The 15244-nt window shown below is 38.6% G+C and overlaps 1 protein-coding gene across 20 annotated transcripts in view; it reads left to right on the top strand.

The window, feature by feature from the left end:
- ALPK1 (alpha kinase 1) overlaps positions 1-15244 on the top strand; it is a 163105-nt gene that overhangs the window by 13517 nt on the left and 134344 nt on the right. For 16 of the 20 annotated variants that reach the window (XR_010942893.1, XR_010942894.1, XR_010942895.1 and 13 more), the window contains exon 1: positions 11010-11208. The exons of 1 other annotated variant lie outside the window; for it this stretch is intronic. The gene's annotated coding sequence lies outside the window, so the exon portion shown is untranslated. Of the gene's footprint in view, positions 1-21; positions 141-11009; positions 11209-15244 lie in introns of those variants that run through there. 3 more of the 20 variants (XM_067735292.1, XM_067735284.1, XM_067735287.1) reach the window with 3 other exon arrangements.

Genomic DNA, 15244 nt, shown 5'->3' with positions numbered 1-15244 from the left:
GAGGCCTTAATTACGAAAGCGCGGAGATTCCCAGACTCCACCCCGGCCTTGCCAGCCCCACTCCTCCCCCTGCCTTCTCCGTGTCCGACGCTGCCCTGTCAGACCAGAAATCCCAGCCTCCAGGCCGGGTGGGATGCGAGGTAAGCCGGCGAGGACCCCACCTCCCAAACGAGGGCCCTTCCGAAGAGGGCGTGGCTTTCGAGCCGGATTTTGAAAAGGGGACTGAATGACTTCAACATTAAGGGCGACTTCCCCCCACACACTGGGAGTGTTGGCCTGGGACCAGCGTGGGGAGAGGCGAGGTGTTGAATTAACCATCAAGCAAGACAGGTGCGCCTCACAGTCGGGAGAGTAGGTCCACTTTACAGGTGAGTCAACTGAGGCCCAGAGAGTGATTAAGTTTCTGAGCGAGGAAGAGGCAGAACTTGCTCCAGAGCTCCTGATCAGCCTCCTGGTACCCATGGTGCCCTCACCTTACACCCGAGCATCCAGGCGCTCCCTGTCTCCCCATCTACCTGAAGGCAGTCCTCACTCAACACCCAGGGTCTCGGGTTCCAAAAGTAAGGGCTAGTACCTGATGCAACAGGAAACAACCTCCCAGGAGTCCTTTATAGCTTAGAGTAAATAAGATGATACTATTTTCCTGCCTCAGGGAGAAGATCTGGGATGAACTAAAGGTGGAGAGAGCATAAAGACAATAGGTGTCTAGAGGGAGACAGGAGACTGTATGAAGAGAAAAAGGGCTGAGAACAGCAGTGGGGGGGACAAAGCTTCTGGTGATCGAGGTCATACTGGCTTACTTACTTCAAAGCTTGGGAAACCGCCCACCAACTCTGGTAAATGTCTGATGGAAGCCGCTCATTTGTCTGGGTTCCATCCTTGACTTCAGGAGAGGGCTTGTTTATGGGTCTGTTTCACTGGTAATAAAATAACAGTGATGCTTGCTGCGTCACCACTTGATAAAGAGGTTCTGAGGAGGGGTTAAGTATTGAACTCTCAAAGTTACATGTAATCAAGAACCATAAGCATGAGGAAGGACCGGTGCATCTATAAGTGAGGCAGATTCCTGTAAGGCTGCAATTTTGTTCGTTAATCATCAACACTTACTATTTCTCCCCTGAAAGACAGTCACAGTATCTTCTTTCAGTCAAAGAACATTAGAGCAGGTGGAAGATAAGACATGCAATTTGACTACACCAATAAGCTCACACAATGAAATAGTATTACCGGAATTGGAGTTTCTGATCTCTAACCTTTAAAATTAAATGAGATGTGAAAATGCTTTATAAACTGCAAAGGACTATTTAAGTAGGTGTTATCGATAACATTAATCGAGAAGATGCAACAACTGTTAAAATTCATGATGCTGAACATTATTCCATTTTTCTCTTTCCTTTAAGATGACTTATTTGATTTACTAAATGACCCAAAATGAAATTTGAATAAGCCTTCAATTCCAGATCAGTATCTAATCTCAGTAATGGTTTTCACCCTCTGACAACTGGTTGAAAACAATGGGCCTTGAACTGAAAATGGCTTGTGCAAGTTGAGAAACAGCCAAGAGTGCACATATGAAAAGTTTCTGTTCCTTAAAGGTTTGAAGGGACAGTTGGTGGTGGCTACCTGCTCCTGGTTTCAAACTATGCTACAAAGCTTTATAATCAAAACAGTATAGCACTGGCACAAAAACAGACACAGATCAATGGAACAGAATAGAGTCCAGAAATAAACCCATGCACCTATGGTCAATTAATCTAGACAAAGGAGGCAAGAATATGCAATGGGGGAAAGACAGTTTCTTCAATAAATTGTGTTGGGAAAACTGGATAGCTACATGCAAAAGACTAGAACTAGACCACTTTCTTACACCATAGACAAAAATAAACTCAGGATGGATTAAAGACTTAAATGTAAGACCTGAAACCTAAAAGAAAACATAGTCAGTGTACTCTTTGACATTGGTCTTAGCAATATTTTGGGGGTGTCTGTCTCCTCAGGCAAGGGCAACAATAGCAAAAATAAACAAATGAAGGTACATCAAGCTAAAAAGCTTTCACTCAGTGAAGGAAACCATCACAAAACAAAAAGGCAACATACTCAATGGGAGAAAATATTTGCAAATGATATATCTGATAAGGAGTTTGTATTCAAAATATACAAAGAACTCATACAACTAACATCAAAAAAACTAACATTAAAGAAAGGGTAGAAGACCTGAGTAGACATTCTTCCAAAGAAGACAATACAGATGGCCAACAGGCACATGAAAAGATGCTCAGCATCACTAATCATCAGGGAAATGCAAATCAAAACTACAATGAGATATCACCTCACATCTGTCAGGATGGCTATTATCAAAAAGACAAATAAATATTGGCAAGAATTTGGAGAAAAGGAAACCCTCCTGCACTGTTGGTAGGAATGTAAATTGGTGCAGCCACTATGGAAAACAGTATGGAGAGTCCACAAACAATTAAAAATAAAACTACCATATGATTCAACAATTCCATTCTTCTGGGGTATTGATCCAAAGGAAGCGAAAACACGAATTTGAAATTGTATATGCACCCCAATGTTCACTGCAGCATTATTACAATAACCAAGATATAGAAACAACCTAAGTGTCCACCGATAGATGAATGGATAAAGAAGATATGGTAAATATATACAATGTTATATTATCCATAAAAAGAATGAAATCTTGCCATTTATGACAACATGAATAGACTTAGAGGGCATTATGCTACGTGGAATAAGTCAGAGAAAGATCGATACTGTATGATTTCATTTATATGTGGAATCTAAAAAAAAAGTGAACAAACAAAACAAAACAGAAACAGATTCATAGATACAGAAACCATACAGGTAGTTGTCAGGGGAGAGGGGTATGGGAAGGTGGACAAAATAGGGAAAGGGGATAAAGAGGTACAAACCTGCAGTTATAAAATAAAGAAGTCACAGAGATGTAACATACAAGATAGGGAATACCGTCAACAATATTGTAATAACTTTGGTGAGAAATGGTAACTGGACTTATCATGGTGATCATTTCATAAAATATAACAATATCGAATCACTATGTTGTACACCTGAAACTCATATACTAAGTCAACTGTACTTCAATTTTAAAAGATTTTAAATCACTAATATGTAAATTAGGCAAAGTACTCTGTAATAATTGCTTCATTTTGTTACTGTTTCTGTTTGTGTAAAACCACTAGAAACATTTTTAATAGAAGAGATTATTTTACAATTCTACTACAGATTTTACTTTTTTTACTGTTATTCAAGATCAAAGTTTAAATACAGTAACAGTAGCATTTACAGAGAAACATGAACATCGTTCTTTGATAATGAAAATGTCTTTGCTGTTAAAGGAACACAATAGGACTTTATGTGATGAAAGTTTACTAGATATTACAGGAAGAGGTTTATAAAATATCCTCATCTCAGCCTGTGATTTCTCTGAAAGCAAGAGAATTACTAAAAGCCCGTGTGAAAATACTTCAGCCAAAGTAACATCAGTCTGAAGAAATGTAAGGATTCCAGCATGTGCTACCATCACGCATGTGCTGATGAGAACATACCTACTGAAAAGCACTTTTTAGGGCCTCTTATTTGCAGATTTCCGTTTCGGAAAGGAGCAAAACAATTTTTGTTTTGGTTTCGATGCGGTTGTGTCATTTTGACAAACCCGTCCTTTCATTTTGAAGTTTCAAGAACTTTCTCTTGCACTCAGAACTGCTCATGAGTTTTCAACATCTTTTAAATTACACGGAATGTGGATAGACTCCTTTCCTGTGAGTGTAATGAAGGAAGGCTTTGGATGGCTTTAAAGCTTGGTTAACTTCACTTGACACAGCCAAATGCTGTGAGTGTTGCTGGGTATATATGGAGTAAGCTAAATGCTTTCTGGAGGGTTTAAGTATTCCTAGGCTGCTAATTAGAGAGATTAAAAGGAACCCTTCAGAGAAATGGTACCTCAAAGGTCAGACCAGAATTGTTTATCAAAGCAAAACAGAAGAAACACTAGGCATCTATATTGTTGATACCAAAAAAAAGAGGGATTTACTATCTGAATTAGTGATGAATCATATAATCTGGAAATAACATAAAATGCCTACAATCCAATAAATTTCTATCTAGCTTTGAACAATTTGAAATTTCCAAATCGTATTAATGTTAAACAATAAAGTAAAATTTTGTCTCAGCTCTCATATTCAATTGATGATGTCCCCTTCAGTAACTGTTTCCCCTTCTATCACTACCACTCACCTCCATGATATGGGTTGCAACATAATTTCTAATTCAGTTACTTCCATGTTTGGAATTACAAAAATATTTGTCCATGGAAACAATCTAAAAAACTGCTTTTAGATACTTTCACTAGCCCATAACTAAGCTGATATACCTGAAAGCCTACTGTATTTCACTTAAAAATCAAAAATAGAAGAAGCTAATTTGTGGTAATACAATTGCACACTATAGAAAAAAAATAGAAAGTGTTGCTTTTTTGCGTTGCCTTGTGGCAACTGGGTTATATGATACTCGCCTTGTGCTCGGTGCACTCTAAGCACCTTGGATACAGACTCATCTAACTCTCTCAGGCCCAGCTAAAATGTTCAGATTCAGAGTGACTCAGTTCAGGAGTGTCCCATCTCAGGGCTGATGCTCTCTGCAAACCTGTGAAAACATTCAGAATCAACTGAGATAACTCACTTAGCTCTTTTCCCATTATCTGCTAAATGGGAGACAGGAGTAGGCCCAAAGTATTGAGAATGAAGGAAAACTAGCCTAGACTTCACTTTCTCCCTATTTGGGGGTCAAGCATCTGCAGTTAAAACAACTTAGATCTATGTGGAAAGATCTGATGGATGCATCACTAAAGCAAAAAACCAAAGTGCAGAACAAAAATGCTATATTTGTAGGGGGGAAAAATGTCTGTTAATGCATGAACTATCTACAAAGAGATCCAAGAAATGGAACTGTATACCTGTTAGTCTGAGAAAAAGAATTTGGGAGACAGAGGGCAGAATGTGGAGGTGGGAGAGATTTTTCATTGTGTACTTTTTCAAGCTGTTTGGATTTTGGTCTCATTTGCAAGCAATATGGTTCCATGCACACACAAAAAAGCTTTTTTAAGAAGAACCAAATGAAAGAAATCTCCTGAGAGAAAGGTCTCAATGCTTTGATGCCTCAATATTTTTCACATGAGGAGAACTGCAATAAAATTCAGACTCTCAAGAGAGTGAGCAGATGGTGAGGAGAAAATTGGAGCCCCCAGAGGCAGGACACCTGGAGGGTGGAGGGAGAGAAGGAGTCACGCTGTCTTGGGCCATTTGTCCGGCCCCTCCTTGGGCAGTTATGGGGAAGTTGTGTGGTAGGCAGAATTCTAAGACAGCCCCCAAGATTCCCACCCTGTGGTAAACACAGTTTGTAAAATCTCCTCGCCTTGAGTGTGGGCAGAATCCATGAATATGATAGGATATCTTCCTGTGACCAGGTTTCTAATCAGTTGTCTTTGAATCCAAAGGGAGATTATCCAGTTGGGCCGGACCTAAACATGTGAATCCTTAAAAGGGCTCAGCCCTTCAGGAAGTCAGAGACACATGCCCCTGCTGGCCTGGACACAAACATCCATGTCAGGAACTGTCTACAGAGACCACACGGCAAGAAACTGTGGTTGACATCTAGGATCTGAGAGTGTTCCCCAGCCAACAGCTACCAAGAAAACTGGCAACCTTGGTCCTATATATGGAATTCTGCCAACAACCTGAATGGGCCTTGAAGGAGTCCCCCCAGGCCTCACACGAGAACTGCAGTGTTCTCAGCTGTAATGTGCCCAGATTTCTGACTGACAAGACCTTGAAATAATAAATGGATGCTGTTTTTTTTTTTGTTTTTGTATACCAAAGGACCTTTATTACTTTTCCTCTAAATTCTTAAATACTTATAAAATGTCCATGCTCTAGTTATAGTATCATTTTATAGACACTTAAAATGCATCTTCATTTATAAATATTTTACATTTAGTTCATAGAACAGATCATTTAATGGGTACTGTTTTAAGCTGCTAAATTTGTGGTAATTTTTAGACAACAGTAAAACACTAATAAGGTCTTTTGATTAGAGGAGCCCAGTGGATAATGAGAGTCTCCAGTGGACCCTGATCCTGGAATCCCCAGTCACTTATTATGAGAACTATGTAAGCAGGAAAAGAAGGGCCAGTTTTGGGGGGAGGGATGCATTATTTCTACCTGTCACATATCCTCCAAACCAAGTAACTTAATTTTGCCTTGTTAAATCTAAACTTTGTCATATAGTACTCCTTATTAGTGTAATTTTTAGTAAGAAAGAAAATAACAACCCCACACCTCCTCCTCTTTAATGTTTAAATATTTACATTTCATTTGTTAGTGCTTTTCCATTAATTTTTTTTTTTTTTTTTTTTTTTTTTTTGGTTGCACTGGGTGTTAGTTGTGGCAGGCGGGCTCCTTAGTTGCGGCATGCAGACTCTTAGTTAGGGGATGTGCGTGGGATCGAACCCACGCCCCCTGCATTGAGAGCACAGAGTCTTATCCACTGTGCCACCAGGGAAGTCCCAGTGCTTTTCCATTAATTTTTAAAATCTAATGAATTACTAGCATCCTAACAACTAACAACTTTATACTAATAATGAGTGATTAGACAATATACATTATTTAATTTATAATACAATAATTTCATTTTCTCATGAAATAAAACAGAAAGTCTTTCCCCAGAAAAATGCCATACCTGGAATAAGTTCTCTTTTTATCCTCCATCTCTGGTTCTTTCTTTATGCTTATCATCATTGTGCTGACAACTAATTCTGAGAAGAAAGTTCCAGAATGACATTCTGGCCATTATGCCCATAGAAATCTCACTATTCCCTGCTGTTTGTGGCCTTCATGTTTATTATGTAGTTAGTTATATAATAAAAGGGTTAAGTTGGTCTTGATATCATATTGCTCCATCACTGAAGACCTTTGCAAAGAATGTAACCCCCTCCAAAAATAGGCTCCACCTGGATATTTTATTTATTGTAGGCTTAGATGGAAAGTTTCTCTTTCTACTCTATTTATCTTACTAGGATTTTAAAAATATTTCATCTCCTTTCTACCACTACTCCACTGAATTTGTTCTTGTTAAAACTATCCTTGACCTACCTGCCAAGCCAATGGACACTTTTCTATCCTCATCCTTCTCACTTCTCTGCATCATTTGGTACTGTTGACCACTCCCACTTTATTGAGATATGACCCAGCCACTCTCACCTACCTGGCTTTTAGGAAGGGCTGGCTTCATGAGGATGTGACCTGAACGGTGGCACAGGGCCCCATACTCAGGGCCTCATGCTTGGCTCTGCTGTTGCCATCTTGAAATTCTTAATAATTTTTGGACAAGAGATCCCACAGATTATACAGCCAATCCTGTTTTTAGAGGATAATTTTGTTTTGCTTTCTCTGCTGTGATCTACACATTCTTTCCCCATCTCGTTTGTGGCCCCTCTTTTCTGACATGAATACTGGTATTACCACACTTGCTCTTTGTGACTTTTCACATCCTCCCTCGGTAAACTCTAACTACAGTTATTGTTTTTGGACAGCCTCTAAGTCGTTTACCCATACTTCTATGTCTGTCACACAAGCCTGTGAACCTGTCTCCTAAATATTTCTTTCTACTTTTTTTTAAATTTTATTTATTTTATTTGTTTATTTTTGGCAGTGTTGGGTCTTCATTACTATGCACGGGCTTTCTCTAGTTGTGGCGAGCGGAGGCTACTCTTCATTGCATTGCACAGGCTTCTCTTTGTGGTGGCTTCTCTTGTTGCAGAGCACAGGCTCTAGGCACGTGGGCTTCAGTAGTTGTGGCACGCAGGTTTCAGTAGTTGTGTCTCGCAGGCTCTAGAGCACAGGCTCAGTAGTTGTGGCTCATGGGCTTAGTTGCTCGGCAGCATGTGGGATCTTCTTGGACCAGGGCTCAAACCTGTGTCCCCTGTATTGGCAGGCAGATTCTTAACCATTGCACCACAGGGAAGCCGGTATTTCTTTCTGCTTTTTATCTACTGTTATTAATTAAGCCCAGTCATGATTGCAGTATAGACCAGTGCAGTAGTCTTCTAACTCAATTTCCTAACTCCAGTCTTGCCTTCTAATCCATCCACTACCATGATTTTCTCCTGGAATAAACCTTGTCCCATAATCCAACCTTCCTACTACAATGAGCATTCTTTCTAAAATAGTTATATGATTTTACCATATTCCTTAAATTTTTCTATGATTCCCCAGTGCTTTCAAGATAAAAGTTCAAACTCCTTAGAATTAAACACAAAGCTCTCATATTATGAGCTAACTCCTATCTTTCCAGGTAATTTCTAGCCATATATCCACCAATCTATCTGTCGCTGTGATTGCATTAAGGGTATTTCTTACGTGGTCAGTCTGAATCCATGGCACCAATGTAACACTAGGCACAATATAAATGCTCTAAACATGTTATCTGAACAAATGAATGATATCAGCTTGTTTTAGCGATTTATAGTCAAGATAAGAAAATAGTCAAACCTAGAAAATAAAAATGAATATGATGGTGCAACCAGTTTTTCTAAGTGATTCATAATGTACTTCTTTTATGAGTGTACATCTCACAATAGTTGAGGCTTGCGTTATTAGTTTTCCATCTCAAAGAATTTTTATCTTTGAAATCTTTCTAAAGCTCAACATTGTGATCATAAATGAGACATTCTATCTTTGTGTTTCCATGGCTCTGGGAATTCTACCAGAAATCGCTATTGGAGACAGATTCAACTGTTGTCCAGATAGTAGGCAAGATAAATGCCTCATTGCATCCCTCAAATAAGGATGATAAAAGTATCAGTACCCTTTTTCTCTCTTTCCATTCCCAAGTATCCAATGCCCTCTTTTAGGCTCTAGAATACTGAATTTCTAACATTTTTGCTCATTTACTCTCAAACAGAATTTTACAAAAACAACACTCACACATTTTTAAGTTGATATCCATCTTTTATCAACACTTTAAATAGTTGCAAATGATCTAAGTCAGATGTTTAATAACTCTTTTAGATGTACCCAATGGAAATTATATATGCTAGTAATTTGCTGACCCCATCATCCATTTAAAAACACAGGTACAAGTTCTTGTACATGTACAAGTTTAACAACTGGAAAGTTTATATTATTCATCTCCTTTAACTTTTATTTCCTTTCCACTTTCTCCATAGAATTTTCTCCTAATATTAGTAGTTTATATGCTTGAAAGTTATTTTAATCATATTTCTTGGGAATTCCCTGACGGTCCAGTGGTTAGGACTCCGCACTTTCACTGCTGAGGGCCTGGGTGGGGGAACTAAGATCCTGCAAGCCAAGCAGCCAAAAAAAAAAAAAAAAAAGTCATATTTCTTTACAATAAAAACATGTGCATACTAAAATTAAACATTTTTAAATTTCTTTTTTATTTCCTCTGACCATAGACTTTAAGTGTTAATTTTTTAAATACAGAGTTATACATTACAAGGATTATGAATTCATAATAGATTAGAAAGACAAAAATATTCTGGTGAATAACTATTAAACAGAATAAGATTTTATGGAAAATGCATTTCTCAGTGAGATTTATAAGGTTTTCTCTCTTTTTATTATTTAGTTATTTATTTATTTTTTTGTGGTACGCGGGCCTCTCACTGTTGTGGCCTCTCCCGTTGTGGAGCACAGGCTCCAGATGCGCAGGCTCAGCCATGGCTCACGGGCCCAGCCGCTCTGCGGCACGTGGGATCCTCCCGGACTGGGGCACGAACCGGTGTCCCCCACATTGGCAGGCGGACTCTCAACCACTGCGCCACCAGGGAAGCCCGATTTATAAGGTTTTTAAAAATTAGTTCGTGGATGAATGTTACTGAAAGCTGGAATAAACCAGCATTCTACAAAAAAAATGCATACAAAGAAAAGAGAAACTCTTTACATAAATAAAAGGAGATAGAAAGAGTTTTGATATACAATTCATTTGGTTATTTGAACTTCTTCTAAGGTCATATATTAAGAATTACATAGTGATCTATCATAAAAATTTTTTTAAGTTGTCTAAATACTGAGTATTTAGTACTTAAAATACTTAGTAGCTGAATACGTAAGTAGTTTCTTTTTCTGTTTTGTTGAGAAGCAGAGTTGGAAACCATCCAGCTTGCCGAAGGATTTGTCACCCACTTATTCGTCATTCAATTTCTCAGTTTGGGGGAACTATATCAAAAAGGTTTTACCAAGACTTATCAAATTACTACTAATGAAATGTCTTACTCCTTCACTGGAGAGGACACTTCTTTAATCCAGCAGGTTCAGAAAGGACTGAGGAAATTACAATATTGTTGACGTCAACAACTTTTCCAATAAAATGTTGTTAAACATTTAAATATCTTTTCATGTACTTTTGATATTTTTTTGTCAAAATTTGGAGCCGCAGATTTAGATTGAAGGACGATATCCACTATATAACACTAGTTGATAGTCCTCACTGTTAAGCCAGTCAGCCCAATGAGATTTTCTATGAGATAAATTCCAACTTCATTTTTTTTAATTTTTGAATTTTATTTAATTTATTTTTTTATACAGCACGTTCTTATTAGTCATCAATTTTATACACATCAGTGTATACATGTCAATCCCAATTTCATTTTTCAATTCAAAAACTTGGTAGTATAGGTGTCCTTGTAACAATAAGCTCAATTCTGCACACTAATTCTAAAATAGATGGAGCGCCGAATGGTGCTGTAACATGAATTTCTTTTGATAATAGATCACAAACAATGTCATGTTCATTGTTTCTTACTAACGGTCTCTTTCCTCGGCTCTCAAGGGGACTGGCTCTCCATTCTGACTTAGTCCAAATAAGGAGTTTTCTTGCACTTTCTTTAGAAGAAGGAACTTTTCTGTAGTAATACAACTCCCAGAATACCTTTCACTTAAGCAATTCCAGAACTGCTGAAAGTCCCGGAGTTGAATTGCACAATCAAACTCTGAGACAATAACAGTCTATGTTTTCTTTCAAATTCCTACTTCCTGAAACGGAGGCCGTTTATGAGAAACAGTATATTTCAGGGAGGTTGTGCTATAATTAACTTTTTTCAGAGTTAGATTTGCTAGTTTTATAGTGTATTTCCTCTTCTTCGAGATAAAGGTGAGTATCAGCCTTTTAATGACAAAAACTCAGTAGATGTGGGTATAAAAGATGACATAGTTTTTAAGGCAGTATTTTCTTAAATTGTGACCCTGTTTCCACCTGGTGGCCTTCTCTACATTGAAATAACTTTGGAGCTCCAAGAACATTTGCACTTCTGAAAACTCCCCAGAAAGGGAGGGGGAGGGGAGAAGGACCACCTACAGCAGTAAAGTTAGGTTATTAGGAAGAGAAAAGAAACCAGCTTCTTTTTTTTTTTTGAATATTTTATTTACTTTTGGATGCGTTGAGTCTTCGTTGCTGTGCGCGGGCTTTCTCTAGTTGCGGTGAGCGGGGGCTACTCTTCGTTGCGGTGCTCCGGCTTCTCATTGCAGTGGCTTCTCTTGTTGCGGATCACGGGCTCTAGGCGCACGGGCTTAGTAGCTGTGGCTCGCAGGCTCTAGAGCTCAGGCTCAGTAGTTGTGGAGCACGGGCTTAGTTGCCCCACGGCACGTGGGATCTTCGCGGACCAGGGCTCGAACCTGTGCCCCCTGCGTTGGCAGGCGGATTCTTAACCACTATGCCACCAGGGAAGTCCCGAAACCCCTTTCTTTTAAAGGCTTAAATAATGGGTACTTCCGTGGCGGTCCAGTGGTTAAGACTCCGGGCTTCCACTGCAGGGGGCGCAGGTTCCACCCCTGGTCAGGGAACTAAGATTCCCCCACGCCGCGCTGGGCGGCCAAAAAAGAAAAAAAAAAAAAAAGTTTAAATAATAAAGTCCTCAAGTCATGAGACTTGCTAGAACTGCTGCTAGTGAACATCTGGCTTTATTTATCACTGAATTATGATCTTTGATTACAGGAACTGGGATTACTTATTTGAAAAATTAACCTTGGGACGTTTGCCTGGAGTATATAGGTAGTGATAACAGAAACTGTCACTTTTATCATGGCCTCAATAGTTTTGCCAGGAAACAGATAAGGCTGAAAAATTGCTCTTCTCATTTGGGATGAACCCCGAGGGGAATTCTGGATGTGGAGAAGCATTATGTAGAGAGAAAGTATGAAAAATTAAAATCCTTCGTATTTCTATTCAAAAGAGTCCTTTCATTAACCAATTTTAGCATTTAAAATTAGGGGTCCGGATGACTTTTTAAAGCCACAGATTAAAACCTTTAGAATTGTTTGGAATTTGCAGGTGGGTGAGGGCGAAAAGAGAGGCAGGATCAGAAGGGAGGGGACTTTATGTCACAACATAATGGCATCTCTGTTTGCTTCTATCTCCCTCTGCCTTTTCTTTTTACTTAGTGCAGCTAGTACTCTTATAAGAAACAATATTCGGTTTTGGTTGGCTGATACTTCATTGTTAGGAACATTTTTAATTCTTCACATGTAATCACTGTTGCTGTACAAGTCTATACATGATGCTTCATCATAGTCTCAAGATTCTGTTGTTTCTCCTCTTTCCTCCTTGACCTCGAATTCAAGTGAACCAAAAAGAGTATTAGTAATTGTACCACAGAAGCTGTGCACCCCTAGGTCTGAGTGGTGTGTCAGCAGATTACATGACTGTACGGTGTGCATTATTTTGGGTAAGGGTGGGTGTAGGTTAATTTACCACTTGGATAACACAACAGATGTAAACAAAAGCCAAGTCAAGTCTTTATATCCACTGACCAAAATAATTTACTTCTGTCTTCCCACCTCCTTTGTCCAAATCCTGTCAACCTGCAGCCTCAAAAGAAACAAAACACTTTAAATTATTCTAGCAATAATTTACTCTCCACTCCAAATGTCTTTTTGAGTCTGAGATGAATTCTTCAAGTTCTTCCCCCAACAAGACTCCAAAATTTTATAGCATCCACTTGCATGAGTAGAGAGACAATAACTACTTTAAACTCTAAAATATTATTTTTTGAAGTTAAAAAAAGCTATTTGTAAATTGTGATGGATATTATAAAATCTCACATAAAATAATACTGATTTGCGCCTGATTTGTTAAGCTGTAACAATCCCCCCTTAAGTGCTATGTGATCTAAGTTTGGGTTTAGAACCTGGAATTTTCCTTAAGAATAAGTGTGTGCATTTCTGAAATTCCATGGCTTCTCCCATTCCAAAATTTCACTGACCCCTTTCCCAGAACACAGCACATGTACTATTTTCCTGTCCCTTAATCTTTTGCAGAGAATGACAGCTTTTCAAAATAAAATGTTCATTGTAAATGCTTTTATTTCCTGATATTTTAAGTTCTATGGGTTGAAGAACTTTAACAGGAATGGACATTCAAACTTTTGTTGTAAACTCATTCCATATTTATGTTTTTTTTTAATTTATTTATTTTTGGCTGTGTTGGGTCTTTGTTGCTGCGCGAGGGGCTTTCTCTAGTTGCGGTGAGTGGGGTCTGCTCTTTGTTGTGGTGCGCGGGCTTCTCATTGCCGTGGCTTCTCTCGTTGCGGAGCACGGGCTCTAGGCGCGCGGGCTTCAGTAGGTGCAGTGCGTGGGCTCAGTAGTTGTGCCTCACAGGCTCTACAGCACAGGCTCAGTAGTTGTGGTGCACGGTCTTAGTTGCTCCGCAGCATGTGGGATCTTCCCGGACTAGGGATCGAACCCGTGTCCCCTGCATTGGCAGGCGGATTCTCAACCACTGCACCACTAGGGAGGCCCCATATTTATGTTTATTGTATTTGTTGCTGCTCTATATGGGGGACTCTGTTTCTTGTTATTGACAGTGACATCTATTTTCTCAGGATGTTGTGATTTGCTCTGTTTATAGAGTTCAGTGGAGTAGATGAATTTAAAAGTAAGAATATTATCTGATGCTATCATTCTTCTATGTCTGAAGAACAGAAAGAGATGATCATAGCTTAAATATCAGTTACATATTAATATCATTTGCCCAAAGTATGGTATACAAATTACTGATTTTAGGTGTCACATATCCAAACTGAAAATTTGAGTTGTGCTTAGTTTAATGTGCATTAAAAATATAATTAGCTTTTAAAATGTATGATTTCATGGATATTATTGCCCAGAAAGATGTTAAGTAAAAAGAAAGTGAGCCACTTTACTATTGATGTTAAGGAAATGATTAAATAACTACTATTACAGATAATATGCAGATATGGTCAAGATTGTGAAAGTGGCATGTAAATGGCTAAAATTTTGGAAATACTGCTGTAATGTGTTTGAGAAGTGGATATTTTCCGAACCAGTGCAATATCTTTGAACTTCACTGGTCCTTGGTGACAGAGCTCAACTGATAATACAATCTGTTGAAATTCCTAATTATAGATGTACAAAATATAGATAGAGAAATGCTTTATCAAACTTTTATCAGACCTGCGGTCCTCATGAATTGTCATAAAATCGAAGAGATGCAGCATGTAGCTAATATTTTTTGAAATAAGAATCATAGAGAGGGTGAATTATCCCAGCGTAAGCATTGTAGCTCCATTTTGCTGGTTTCATTGAGATACCATTATCTCTGAAGTGGGGTTCAGGTTGGGGCTGAAGGGTGGGAGTTGGGGAGAGCATCATCTAGGTCCAGGGCCATTAACATAACATGGTATGTGCCAGTGACCATTAAAATGGTCATATTGGCAGTTTCTTTTTGGGAATTCATTCTAGGGAGGAAATAATTCTACGTTAAATCCCGTGGAGACCACGTAGCTCCTATGCTAGCAGACCAGGCCGACACTGATCTTCAGTTACTTGCTGCTGAATTTTGAGAGGTGGAAATAGCATTACAGAATCGTAGAGTTGGAAAGGACTTTAGAGACCTCAGCAACCCCCCCTAATTTTATTAAAAGAATTTTTTTCTTTTCTTAACATTAAAAAAAATGATTTTGTATTGGAGTATAGTTGATTTACAATATTTTGTTAGTTTCAGGTGTACAGCAAAGTGATTTAGTTATACATATACTTATATCTATTCTTTTTCAGATTCTTTTCCCATATAGGATATTACAGAGTATTGAGTAGGTCCCTGTTGATTAACTATTTTATGTATAGAAGTGTATATATGTTAATCCCAACCTCCTAATTTATCCCTCCCCCCA

The sequence above is a fragment of the Pseudorca crassidens genome, chromosome 4 (assembly GCF_039906515.1).
Source record: "Pseudorca crassidens isolate mPseCra1 chromosome 4, mPseCra1.hap1, whole genome shotgun sequence".
Taxonomy (NCBI): Eukaryota; Metazoa; Chordata; class Mammalia; order Artiodactyla; family Delphinidae; genus Pseudorca; species Pseudorca crassidens.
This window is presented reverse-complemented; position numbering and strand designations above follow the sequence as displayed.